The following is a 13,013-nucleotide window of genomic DNA, read 5'->3' as shown; positions in this document are numbered from 1 at the left end:
ATTAATAAACCTTAAATCGCATTTAAAACTTCTTTCGAAATAAAACTCCAAAACCTACAGGTTTGAGTTTAGCAATTTTGATGTATTGTGCTCCAATAGATTATGAGCACTTTTTAAAACTATCTTACATCTGAAAAACCAGCAATCATACTATATTATACACTTCAAAAACCTTAATAACACTTAAAAAACAAATATTACCCTTAAATATCATAATTTGTACTAAATTTAAACTACGTTAACAATATTACATAAAAAAATGTTGTTATTTTATATTAAATTCACCTAATTTCTTTTATTACCAAACGAAAATACATAATTATTTTTATCTATCGCATTGTTAATTTAAGTCTATACAATTTATGGTTATGATTTTGTTTTTATTTATAATTACGTTGGAAATTAAGCAAAATTTTAATTACATTTTTGAAATATAAAATTAAATGAAAAATGTATTATAAAATACAAGCTATTTGTAGCTAAAATTTATTAAAATTTATTTCAAATAGTGTCTTTTGTATATATTAGTGTCTACACATTATAGATTTAAAGACTTGTTGATTCAAATTTATGAGTAATAGCAATACTTAGTTATTGTTTATTATAATATAAATTGTTTTATGGTAAACATTTATTTATTTTATATTTGTTAAATAATAAATAGTAATGAATGTTATTATTAAGCAAACGTCAAACATACTATAATATTTGAATACAATTTCAAGAAGCGACTGACTGAGATTTTTAATACCTATTACATTTTCTAATTAATAACACTCATTTAAATATCACAAACTCAAGAGTACCTATTGTTATACTATTATAATATTTTTTAATCGCAGTAATAATACTATGGTATCGATAAAAATTTAATTTCAATATTTTAACAACACATTTATCGAGCGTTATATAAAACGACACAAATATTTGTTTAATAATACCTATTTTAACATTGCGTTTAATAAAAATGTTTATTGTTTGCTGTGAATTAAACTGTTTAACGGTGTTTGTTATATTTTTGGCATGAGGTAAATAACATTACAATTCACGCACGATAAAGAGGCGCATTATTGTTCATCAAAATCGTTTTACGGGATATTTTTTCTGACACTTAGGCTTGATATATTTTTAACGACAGTAATAGTATTTTTAATTTATTAATTATTGTAAAACAACTACACAGTACACGCATACTATTTACTGTGGTCGAATACTTTGCCTATAGTACATTAAACCGTTCTACAAAAAGAAAAAAAGAAATAACTTTATAAAGTATGTATTGTAATAACTACATGTCATGTTATATGTTCAAATATTTAAAAAAAAAAAAAAAAAGGAAATAGCAGTGTGAAGAATATACATTTTTTCGGATAGAAGTGAGTGTTTGATAAGTATCGAATAGTTGTTAATTCTACACGTATTTATAGATCATAATAATATTTAGTTGTAATCATCGACTGTTACACGTTTTATCAGACTTTGCAGATGGGTTGAACGTGGAAAACGCAAAATGGCTAAACGGTCTTCGGAACACGATAAAATATTTGATCGACATACATATTATTATAACATTATCGACACTCGTAAAGACTATACCTACCACGTCGAATTTATTCTCGCTCATGCTCGTCTCCTTATAATATATTATGTATATTATAACGTTATAATCTTATTATTTGTACCGGCAGAAATAAACATTATGCAATTAAATAGATAAACTTCTAAAACATTAACATGAATGAGTTCAATAGCCACACAGGTAAGCACGTCTCAGATATTTCGTGAAAATCCACAAGTTAAGTTAAAAATCATTTTACTATTTTTTTTTTTTTTTTTTTTGGTTTCAAATTTAAGTCACAAACAAAGAGGTACTCTAAATCGCAATAATCCCTTTTATTTCGAACGAGCAAATTGATTACGAATGACTAAATATCGTCGGAGAGAAACTCGCTACAGGTTTACATCATAGTCGCAAACTATATTTTAGCCCACAAACGAAAAATGAAAAATAAAAAATATGATATTTTAAAACCAAACTCTTTAGCCGACTCGTAGAGATCAAAAAAAAAAAAAAAAATATATATCCCCACGTCTGCTATAGACGATAACTACTGCACGTCAGCGATTTGTCTCGCATTCATCGGAATCTAATAAAATATGCGTAATAGCTATACATTAATGAGTCGAAAAAAATTCCATTCAAATCGATTTCACCTATAGTCACCCGTGATGAATATTATAAACATTATTGTAACGTGCCGATACAGCGATTAGAGTATATTTTTCGAAAACAATTTTTTTCGTCGTGGGGGGGGTGAAAGGATTTGAATCGCAAAAACTCCCCTGCAGACTTCGAGACGTACTTATAGGCTATCTGCGCGTATAATATATTATACAATTTATAATGTACTCACACACGCGCACACACACCTATAATACACGCGGCTATATAATATATTTTCGGTCGTTTCCACCGCCGTCTTCGCCGCTACCGCCTACGCCTCCGTCACCGCCGCAGCAGCCACCACCGCGCGTAAACGAAATCGTCGCACTCAATTGTACACGCACTCACACACACACACGTACACACACACACACATACACGTATACACACACACGAGTGGGCAACGTAGCTCACTCTTCGAGATATATAATATATATATATATATATATATATATATGTATGTATGTTATTGTTTTAAACCAAAAACTTATCGTCTACTCGGCCGCCGTGGACCCCGAGCCACCGCCGCCGCCGGCACGCGTCATGGACTCGCCGCGAGACCACAATGAGACCGCGATGTGTGTGTGTGTTCCGCTCGCACCGGGACGAGTATAAAAACGAGCGTGACTCGCGCGGCCCGAGAGCGCACTGCGCCGAGACCGGGTTTGTCGCTCGCGCTGTAGGGCCGAGCCAAATCGGTGGTGGCTGACTGTGGTGGCGGCGGCGGCGGCGGCGAAATGATATAGAACCGTACAACGAATGCCGTCATTTTGAGGGATCCGAAGTGTGTGTTTTTATTTCGAAATCGTGTGGTCAACGCGAGCCCCCCACCGCAGGGCGAATCGTGTTGGACTATTTTTAATTTTTATTATTTTTTTTTTTTTTTTCATTAAATTGAATTTATCTTGTTTTTTTAATTTTTTTTTTGTTGCTATTTTGTATTGTCAGAACTAGGGGAGGTTAGGTAGATATTTTCCAGGGTAAATGGGACATCGTTTTCGAGGTGTTTTTCTTTTTTCACTATAATAATACATAGTGGTACGCCGCGTTAAATATCATGTTGACATTTTTTTTTTCGTTTATTCAAAGATAATATTACTATATAGTACATAGAAGTAATTAACATTTTATTATTAACATTATTGTTCATTGTTTGACCGCAATAATAAAAGGTTATAGCTTTTATAAATAAATAAACTTACTTTTCGTATTTAATATGAACGGTAAAATCTTCAGGGCACCTGTTATATTATATTCTAATATCATGTTTTGAGTTATATTGAATGGTAGAAAACGTCGTATTATTTATCGTATTACGCACAGTCGATTAGTTTTAAAAGCCGAGTGTTGAAGTCCAATTTTATAATTTTGGATGTTAGAGCCTTAGAGGCAATTCACAAAACGATAATATTATTTTAGTGTTACATAACGACAAATAATATTCATATGTTGAGCCAACTGTTAAGTTACGTATAATATTATTTTATAACCTCTAAGTCGATATCGACTTAATCTTGTCCACCCAGCAAGTATATTTTATAATGTTAATGTATGTTTTATAAAATTTTACAAGTGTTTATAAATTCTCGTAAATATACTTATATAGATAATAAAAACAATTTTTTTTCACATTAATATCATTATTTTTATTTATTCATTTTTATCATTCTTACACCCGGAAAATATGTTATATAATAATATTATAACGTCGTTAGATGAATAACAATAATAATGGTTATTAAACAACAACATTGGGCATGGCATTATGTGGGTCTTCGCATCATACAGCCTATCAGCGTGCTGAAGACTTACTATACACTACTTTTCTATTGGTTATTATTATTTATTATTATTAAATGCGTTTTAACCTATCTCAACTACTCGAGTCTCATTAAGTTTTCATCAGTCGTAGTTAGAATGCAGACACGCAATTATCTATACTTCAAACCTCGCAGGGCCGTTCAAAACACCAAGCCGTTGTCACATCTCATATATGTCGACAAAAATAATTTGATTCATCGTCGATTCTACATACGCATTCAAAGGTGTTTCGTGGGTGATTGCTTAACTAAAGGTACGCTTTTAATCATTATTTTAGTATACTATAATATTAATACATATACCTGGAAATTCAAATTTTACAATAGAGACATAAAACTTAATTTGTGTAACTCATTGTGTTCCCTTTCGAAATAAATGAAATAAAGATACGCCTACTATTACTTTAGGATAACGTAAATATGTTTAGTTTTCACATCAAATAGTATATTTAGACACAAATAACATATTTCTATAAAAATCTGAAAAATGTCAAAATATTGAACTTGTTCCCTAACAAAAATAGTGCTAAAACCTCCAGCAAACTGTCAGGTATAACTATAAAAAATTCAGTAACGATACGTTGAACGGTTTGGATTTGTATGCGTGACAAAAAATCGAGACTTGCTTGTATATTATACTCGTAGATTATGTAGAGATACGTTTGATAAAACATCGTACAAAATATACGTATTAACTTAATATCACTAATAAATTTAATATAATTTTAGTGGTTATATTTAGGTATGTATTATAAATGTACATAGTACTTTTATAATAATTTTTTTTTTTTTTTTTAGATAACTTAAATATTGTTTACTTGCCATTAACTTCGAGTTAACCAAAGTCGATCTTATTTACATTATGTATAAAAAACAATTTGTAAGAAGTAGTAGATATTTTATTTTTCAAAAATGTCTGCAATCGTTTGGTTTATTTATTGAATTTTAATCTCAAACAAGAAGCGTATCCAATAAACTCATAAAATGTTCGGCGAAAAAACTTCGAACACTACTGGTACGTTTTAATAATCTGAATGGTCGAAATTATTTTATTTGCGTTGAATTCAAAAATGTGAAGACTTTTGATCACATATACTCGTAATTTCAATTTGTTATAAGAGATAGCTTCATCATTCCTTGCACCAAACAGTCTTATATTAGTTTCCTTCGTAAGTGGATAACATTTTTTTCTCGCATAAGATAAAATTCAAAATATATTCTATTTCGTATAATGAATACGGTATTTAATATAACTAATATTATTAGTTAATTTACAACATTTCATCTTAAATAGGTTTTATAATAAAATTTCACTAAGTGGATTATGCATATATGAATACAAGTAATGGAATATGTTATTTAAATACTTTTTGATTCATTTCACTTTATTTAACTACAAAATATTTAGGAAAAAAAATACAATTTATAATATTCAATTATACCCAAATTACTACTCGTATAGTCTATTCATTCTAGTTTTCAACAAAATACATATAACCTATAAACTATTAACTATTTTTCATACACTATTATACAGAAAGTATAAAAAATTATATTAAAAAAACAACTTCTTAATTTAAGTATGATAAGGTTTATCATGTTATGGTTCAATTTTGGCACCTGAAAAGTAAAAATAATGAACTGAACTTTAAAAATGCTCTAATACTTTTAAAAAAACTAACTCTTGAGGGAATGTTCATAACTCCATTATATTGAGGGGTCATTTTTTTTTAGTGGTCATACCTATTTATAATTTTTTTACATAGAATAGGTTTTTATATAACCTAATTATTTCAACTAAATAACGTTTGATGAAAAAAATTACAATGTTTATTTATAATTTTTTTAAATTACATTTCGATTTTCCCTTTAACAAGTTATTTGTACTTAAGTGTTTTTCTTTGTTCAAATTATTAAATATATTCATATTTTTTTTCATAAATATTTTTTTTTAGTTTTCCAAATTTATTGAATTTTTATAGATCTCGTAAGTCAATATGCTTAATTTAATTAAATTATTTTTTATTCTTTGATATTATTATTTCATTATGTAACTATGGACGCTTATTTGTTGTGTTATGTGTTTTTTTAAATTTTTTAACCTATTTTCTTTAGTTAATTATATTATAATAAAAATGTATATTAATATATTATAATCCATATTATGTACTTAAATTTATTCTCAATATTTTGATTTTAGTAATTTAATTGTACACAAATAGGGTGGTTATTAGTTATCATGAAATCCATTAAGATGTCCTTTAGGTGTTAAAAAGTTGTTGTTACAGTCATAAAAAATATTAAATTCGAGGAACTTTTTTTTGTATATAAAGTACAATTGCATACTATTATATATTTTATAATATTGTCTCCATACATCGTTATGAGGTTTAAACATTATATTATTGTAGATTTAAATTATTGTGCATAAACACGTGCATAAATATACCGTAACTATTGTGTATAATGAAAAATACCGTTGCTCAAAATCAGAAAAAGATTTAAATTTGTATCAGGAATTTCTTATGTTTTGTTACTGCAGTCACCAGTAATTTGACTGTACTACAAAGCGGAGATTAATAACACGATTTTTTATATATTTCTGTACATAAAATATATTTTGCTATACATTAATTGATATTTATATAGGTATAACTATCGTATAATGTTATGTTCAGTAATAGTAATATATAGGTTATAAATAGTGCGTATACAATGTAACACTAAATAGTACCTGTACACATAAATAGGAAAGCGGGTGTCGGGTACGAGAAAAATAATTGTTCCCACTAGATAGTAGATGGTACGTCAACGTGTAATTGTGTCCAAAATGAGGAGATGATAAAGAATAAGAAGAACAAGCTCGTGAAAAAGAAACGGAAGCTGCTGAAAAACGACAACTAAAACTAGACGGAAAGAATGGCAGAACGCCATTATGAAGCAATTTCCTGCTGGTCCCGCCGTGTTGTTCTTTTCGATTTAATAATGAGCTTGGCGTAATAATATTATGTATTCAGCTAAGTTAGTTAACCGATCGGTAAGTTTTAGCAACGTTATAAATATTATGACCGTCCGCCCATTATTGCACAGAAACGGATGTCCGGCCGTAGGCCGATAGTACACGAGTATATAATAACCATTGCTCGCGGCTGCGACATTACGTGCCGGTAGACTCGTCGTTAATCGCGCGTTCGAGTTATGAGCAACGCGTTCAGCGATAATACCCACCCATCCCACTCATTCACCTCTTCCCACGTTGGTCGACTATAAAATTTTCATCCCCCCGTTGAAACATGTTGTTTATATAACTTAATCTTGACCGTTTAAAACAAATTTTGTAATTTAAAAATTTTTTGCGCTACATAAATTTACTCATCTATAAAAAAAAAAATCCTTGAACTCTTAGCGAAATTGAAAATTGATAAGCTTATTGTAAGTATCATCAAACACGAGTACCTATTATAAGAACAAATAAATCATTTTTAAACAAAAAAAAAATGTTGTTACATTACGCGTTATGGCCAATCGATTATTTTTTTTTTTTAAAACACACAAAAAATAATAATAATAATAACAGTTTTGCAGCCAAAAGTATTCAATTGTAAAATTGTATTTACTTTTATGTTAGAGATAAAGTGACTAAAAATTACTATTTTACCATGGGGAAATCATCTGGAAAACATTTGTACTTTGAGTTTAAAGAAATAAACTTAGTGTGTTAGACCAAGTCAGATGTGTTCAAATATGCCGGTTGTAAATTATTCGCATTTTGTCGACTATGGGGATTTTTTTTTGTTGTTGATTGTTTTGTCAACAAATAATAATATTTCATGTACGTTCTAAAAATTTAATGAAATTCTATGTTTTAATTTTACGGTTAAATTTTAAAATTGAAATCTGATTTCATTGTGATAAATACTTCACATTCTTTTTTTTTTTTTGCATGCTTTATTATTGTACGCTTCATACTGTATTTACATAATGATACTTTGTATACAAATTGTTATTAATAGTCACCTAATTTAAATTCACACACAATGCAATGAATACATTTTATCTCAAAAATCGTATTATACTATAATAGTATTTTGACGTATTATCCATTCAATTTTTGTTGTATAAAATGTATTTATAAAAATAACAAGTGCATTTTCACGCCAAAGTCAATTTCGTACTCATATGATTAAAATAAGTTATATAAAAATTTTACAAAATATAATTTTAATAATAATATTAGTAAAATGATGATATAATATTATATTACATTTTTCTGATGATATCGAAATGCAACAAAAAAAATTCTTCATAATATAACGGCGCTTTATATAGGCATTTGTGCTACATGCATGTATAGAATGTTTCAATATTGCATAGTAGAATAATATATTATTATTATAGACTTACAATTTTGAATATATTATATACTCAATGATTATAGTTATAATATAAAATATTATTTCTGTCGGAATGTTGAAACCTTTTTAATATATATATTTTATCCTTACAGTATGATAATAATAATCATAGTATCGTGTTATCGTGTAATTCATTTGATATTCTAACATATTAATTGCGCATGCCTACATTACATAATAATATAATATAGTAATATTTGTGTTTTATTTTATCATCGTTAATATTTTCGAATCTTATACTAAAAACCAAGATGAAATAATATTTTGATAGTGGTTAAAATATATATAATTTATTATTAAAAAATAATAATGATGGGTAGATATTTAAATAAACATAAATATCGGTTATGAAATAATATTTGTGTTTCCGAATAGAAAATATTTATCATTTAAATATATAAAATCAAATATTGTTCATCGGGTGTAAGAGTGTAAAAAGGTACAACTCTTTTTCCTCTTTTCAGCTGATTAATCATCACAATATTGTCCATTGACCCACTAAAAGCTACACCTGTTATCGCATTTATTCATGAAAATGTATATTGAATTTATATCGTTGAAGAATTATAAAGAAAAATAAAAAATAAAACTTTTACAAACTAATTGAAACATTTATTTTTCTATGTAAAATATTTTAACACCATTCTTTCAACATTTAAATTACTAATATTATCTAATCTATAAGTTTATATTTTATATATTTAAGAAAAAATCAATTTAATCAATTTAAAAATTGTTTTGCTTCTAATAATAACACTATCATTTTTTTTAAATGGTAAGAAACTTATATTCTTTTGGTTCTTATTTATCGTTTTACTTACAAAAATAACTTAATGAAAATCTATTTATTTAAAAATAGATGTACAGTAAATTTAATAAATTTACGATTATAAATATAACGAATTTCACGCTGATATAAGAATTTTGGGAAAACTAAAGTTTTATTTTTAGTCAGTATTTTATTTTCAATTTTTTAATTCGTACAAAATCACAACGATTGCTTGACAAAATGTATCTATTGAATAGATCTCCTTCTGTATAATTTAAAGGTAATAAATTATAAATCTATTATAAATACCGAAAAGTCTATCACGCTTTAAGTACACAAGCTATTATCTAAAATCATAGAGATGAGGCCTTTTATCAATATACACAATGATGCAATTTCTCTCACCTTATATACTGTTTTCACCGAACTATATATACATTTATAGGTTCCTACGGGTCTCTTGTCATTTTTAGTGTGGTCATTGTTTGGCTAACCATCCCTGATACGTAAATCAAACAATAGGCAGGTCACTGGTTCTCACCGGTTATTTGTCATTCTTCTTACCCTTGCCACCAGTCTCGTACGACCGTGCGATACCTCTCGCTGTGATTCTTCATCAAATATTTTTTCCTCTGGCTACTGACCCACTTATTTTCTTTTTCTTTTTTTTTTTTTTGTTGAATGAAGGCTGAAAGATGGAGTGAGAATTATACCTCATATTATTTTTTAAACGATAACACAAGACGATTTTTGAAAAATAAGAAACCCACTAATTTAAAAGTATGAAATTTATTTAAAATTTTTTTTTATGGCATTTAACTTAATAAACCAATGTCAAAATAATTTCCAAGACACAATTCAATTATTTACTATTGTCACTCAATAATTTAACATCATTTTAAAATGCAGATAATAGTTTTGTAAACAAATTATGATATTACAATTTAGTAAGTGGTTTACTCCAAGAGAAAATTCTGTTATGAAAAATAATAATTATTGCATAATATTATGCTGGGTTATTCTTTTATCTACCATTCATTAATTCAAAATTTATTAAAGTTTGAAAAAAAAAATTTTTACATAATAATATTATCCAATCAAAATAAAACAACATTTTTAAAATAATCAAAAATATAGACAATTTTTTTTATGCTTAACGTTTAAAGTTTATTTTTGATGAATATTTAAACCAAAACATACAATTTTTCTAAGAATTATTATGTTGTAAAAGGTCTTTGTTGTAACAGTTTTAAAGACCTTAATGAATAGAAATTTGACATTACGTATGTTATTGTGTCTTTTAAATAATATTTTTAAAATATTTTTTCTAGCTTTAAGACGTTTAAACCACAGATTGAATCATCTATTAAATTAAAAATAGTAAAATAAACTAGAAATATTTATATAAATACATGTGTATAACATCCATTATAGAAATAGTGGAAATATGATATATCTGCTCAGAATTTTTTTTTGTATCAATGTTTTATTATTGATTTGAAATTCTACACATCCATTCAATGACGTGGTGTATTATTTACTGTATAGCAATGAACTTATTCTTTTTTACAATAGATATAAAATAAATCGTTTTTTTTTTTTTTTTTTTTATAATCCAAAATGTATAATAATTAATATCTGATTCTCTCGACACTTACAAATTAAACAGGTCAAAACATTTAAATTTTATACTAATCGCAAATACGGTAGAATAAATATGAATTATCTTTATAAATATTATAATATAGTTTGAATATGTTATATGAAAAAATAGTTGAATTATTAAGTTTAATTATGTTATGACGTCTATAGCAGTAATAAAATTACAATAATATTTATAAAACAATTAAATTAATTTAACATTTGTTATAATTAAGACACTAACTATAATTTAAAATATTAATGCAATGATTTTTATCACAAAGACACCATATTATAAATATTATAAATGATAAGTGATTCATTTAAAACAATTAATGGATTTTTGAAAAAAAATAATTGTAAAATAAAAACTTACGTAAATTATTATGGATATTTACATTTCATTATCAAAAAATAAATGCAAAAACTTTGTATTTTATTTTAAAAATTTACAATTTAAACATATGTAGTGCAAAGAATATAAGTGATAATGTTTTTTTTATTCATATACTTTTTAGCTTGAATGTGTGGGAAAGAACCATACAGAGACTGAACTTTGACGTGAGAGTATGGTGTTTATTACATTAAACCTAAAAGCCATTATATTCCACTGTTTTATTCTGATAGATAGAGAGTATTCCGGTAATAGTTTTTGAAGTGGTTAATAATAACGGGATCGCTATATTATATTTAAAAGTGGATTCTAAATTTTTAATATAGTTTTTAAAATTTTCTGATATTTTAGGGATATAAATGTCTGTTTGAATAATATATAAATCACTGTATTCTAGTTTTATTTGTATGAAAAGCCATTGATTATTACTCAATAGTCTTTGGATTTTATTTTAGAAATAATAAATTCGTACATTAGATTTTTATAACATACATCCACGTGAGTTTAAGAGTATTAGTTAGGTGGTAAATATGAAATTTAATTTTAGTTTCAAGTAAATTTTAGAACATTTAACTAGGTTCAGCCAAAGTTGATAAAGTTGTATATTTTATTTTAATCTTATTAATTAAACGAGTTTCAATCAAATTAGACGTTTATTGAAGGTAAATTCTCAGTATTTGGCTATGTCGGCTTAAATACGGGTTTGTTGCTCAAGTATATATTCTGATAGAGGTTAGCATAATGAATTAATAATTAAAAAATAATATATATACAATTTTTTTTGACGACACATCACTGTACCCTATTACGTGATACACCGGCTAAGACCTAATGCCAGCTAACAATATGTGACTAGATTTCGTAATCGAATTTATATCTAACCAATTATCCAAAATGCGATTAAAATAGATAGAAACATAAAATAACCACAACATTTAAAAATCATTTCTAAAGAAACCAAAGTTGTGAAAAGTAATTGTAGGTTTTTTCAACACTGGATTATAAATTGAATAAACAAATAAAAAATCAAATTAAATAAACTTCCATTATCAATTTAATTTATAGTTTAAAAACATATCACATTGATTTTAAAATTATTTAATCTAATTAAAATATATTATATTAAACGAAATCTTACTATAATCAACAAATAAATTCCTGAAATATAAATTTCAAATTAGATTATTATTCAGGAATGGCAAGCGTCGCAAGTTTGTATAAAATATACCAAGTAGTATTATATAAACTATACACTTTTTTGTACTTATATAAAAAAAAATGTATTAAAATAACATAATTTTATTATTATCCTAGTTTCCGTGCTTAAGGTTATCGATGTCAAGTTAACCGTGGCGAATATTAATAGGAATACTAACTTACGTGATTATAGAAGCTTATTAACTTTCTTAAAAATTTTATAATTGTTAATTAGTTAAAGTAATGAGCGTTTATATAATAAAAACTTAATCATTGTAGACATTATACATTGATAACGAAATAATATGTGTCTTTTGTTAGTTAGGTAACTACTATATGTTGTAAATAAAAAAGTGTCATCGATCTCCAAAAGTAATTTTCTGTGCTATATTTGATTTGATAATTTATTCAGTTATAGCTGAACTACTATAAACAGTTATTATTAATGACAATATACTGTATCGTATACAGTTTTAAATATTGTTTGATTTATCTAATATGTGAAATATGAAAGTTTTTCAGAATAAAAAAAAGGTTTAAAAAGATTCACGTA

The 13,013-nt window shown here is 26.3% G+C and overlaps 1 protein-coding gene across 3 annotated transcripts in view; it reads right to left on the bottom strand.

Moving 5' to 3' along the window:
• The window catches only part of LOC114124534 (dopamine receptor 2), a 120,773-nt gene extending 117,758 nt beyond the window's left edge, over positions 1–3,015 (bottom strand). Inside the window, exon 1 of one of the 3 annotated variants that reach the window (XM_050203697.1) lies at positions 2,415–3,015. The gene's annotated coding sequence lies outside the window, so the exon portion shown is untranslated. The remainder of the gene's footprint in view (positions 1–2,414) is intronic. The other 2 variants (XM_050203696.1, XM_050203695.1) reach the window with 2 other exon arrangements.
• Positions 3,016–13,013: the final 9,998 nt, after the last annotated feature.

Source organism: Aphis gossypii, chromosome 3 (genome assembly GCF_020184175.1).
Source record: "Aphis gossypii isolate Hap1 chromosome 3, ASM2018417v2, whole genome shotgun sequence".
In the NCBI taxonomy this organism is placed as follows: domain Eukaryota; kingdom Metazoa; phylum Arthropoda; class Insecta; order Hemiptera; family Aphididae; genus Aphis; species Aphis gossypii.
This window is presented reverse-complemented; position numbering and strand designations above follow the sequence as displayed.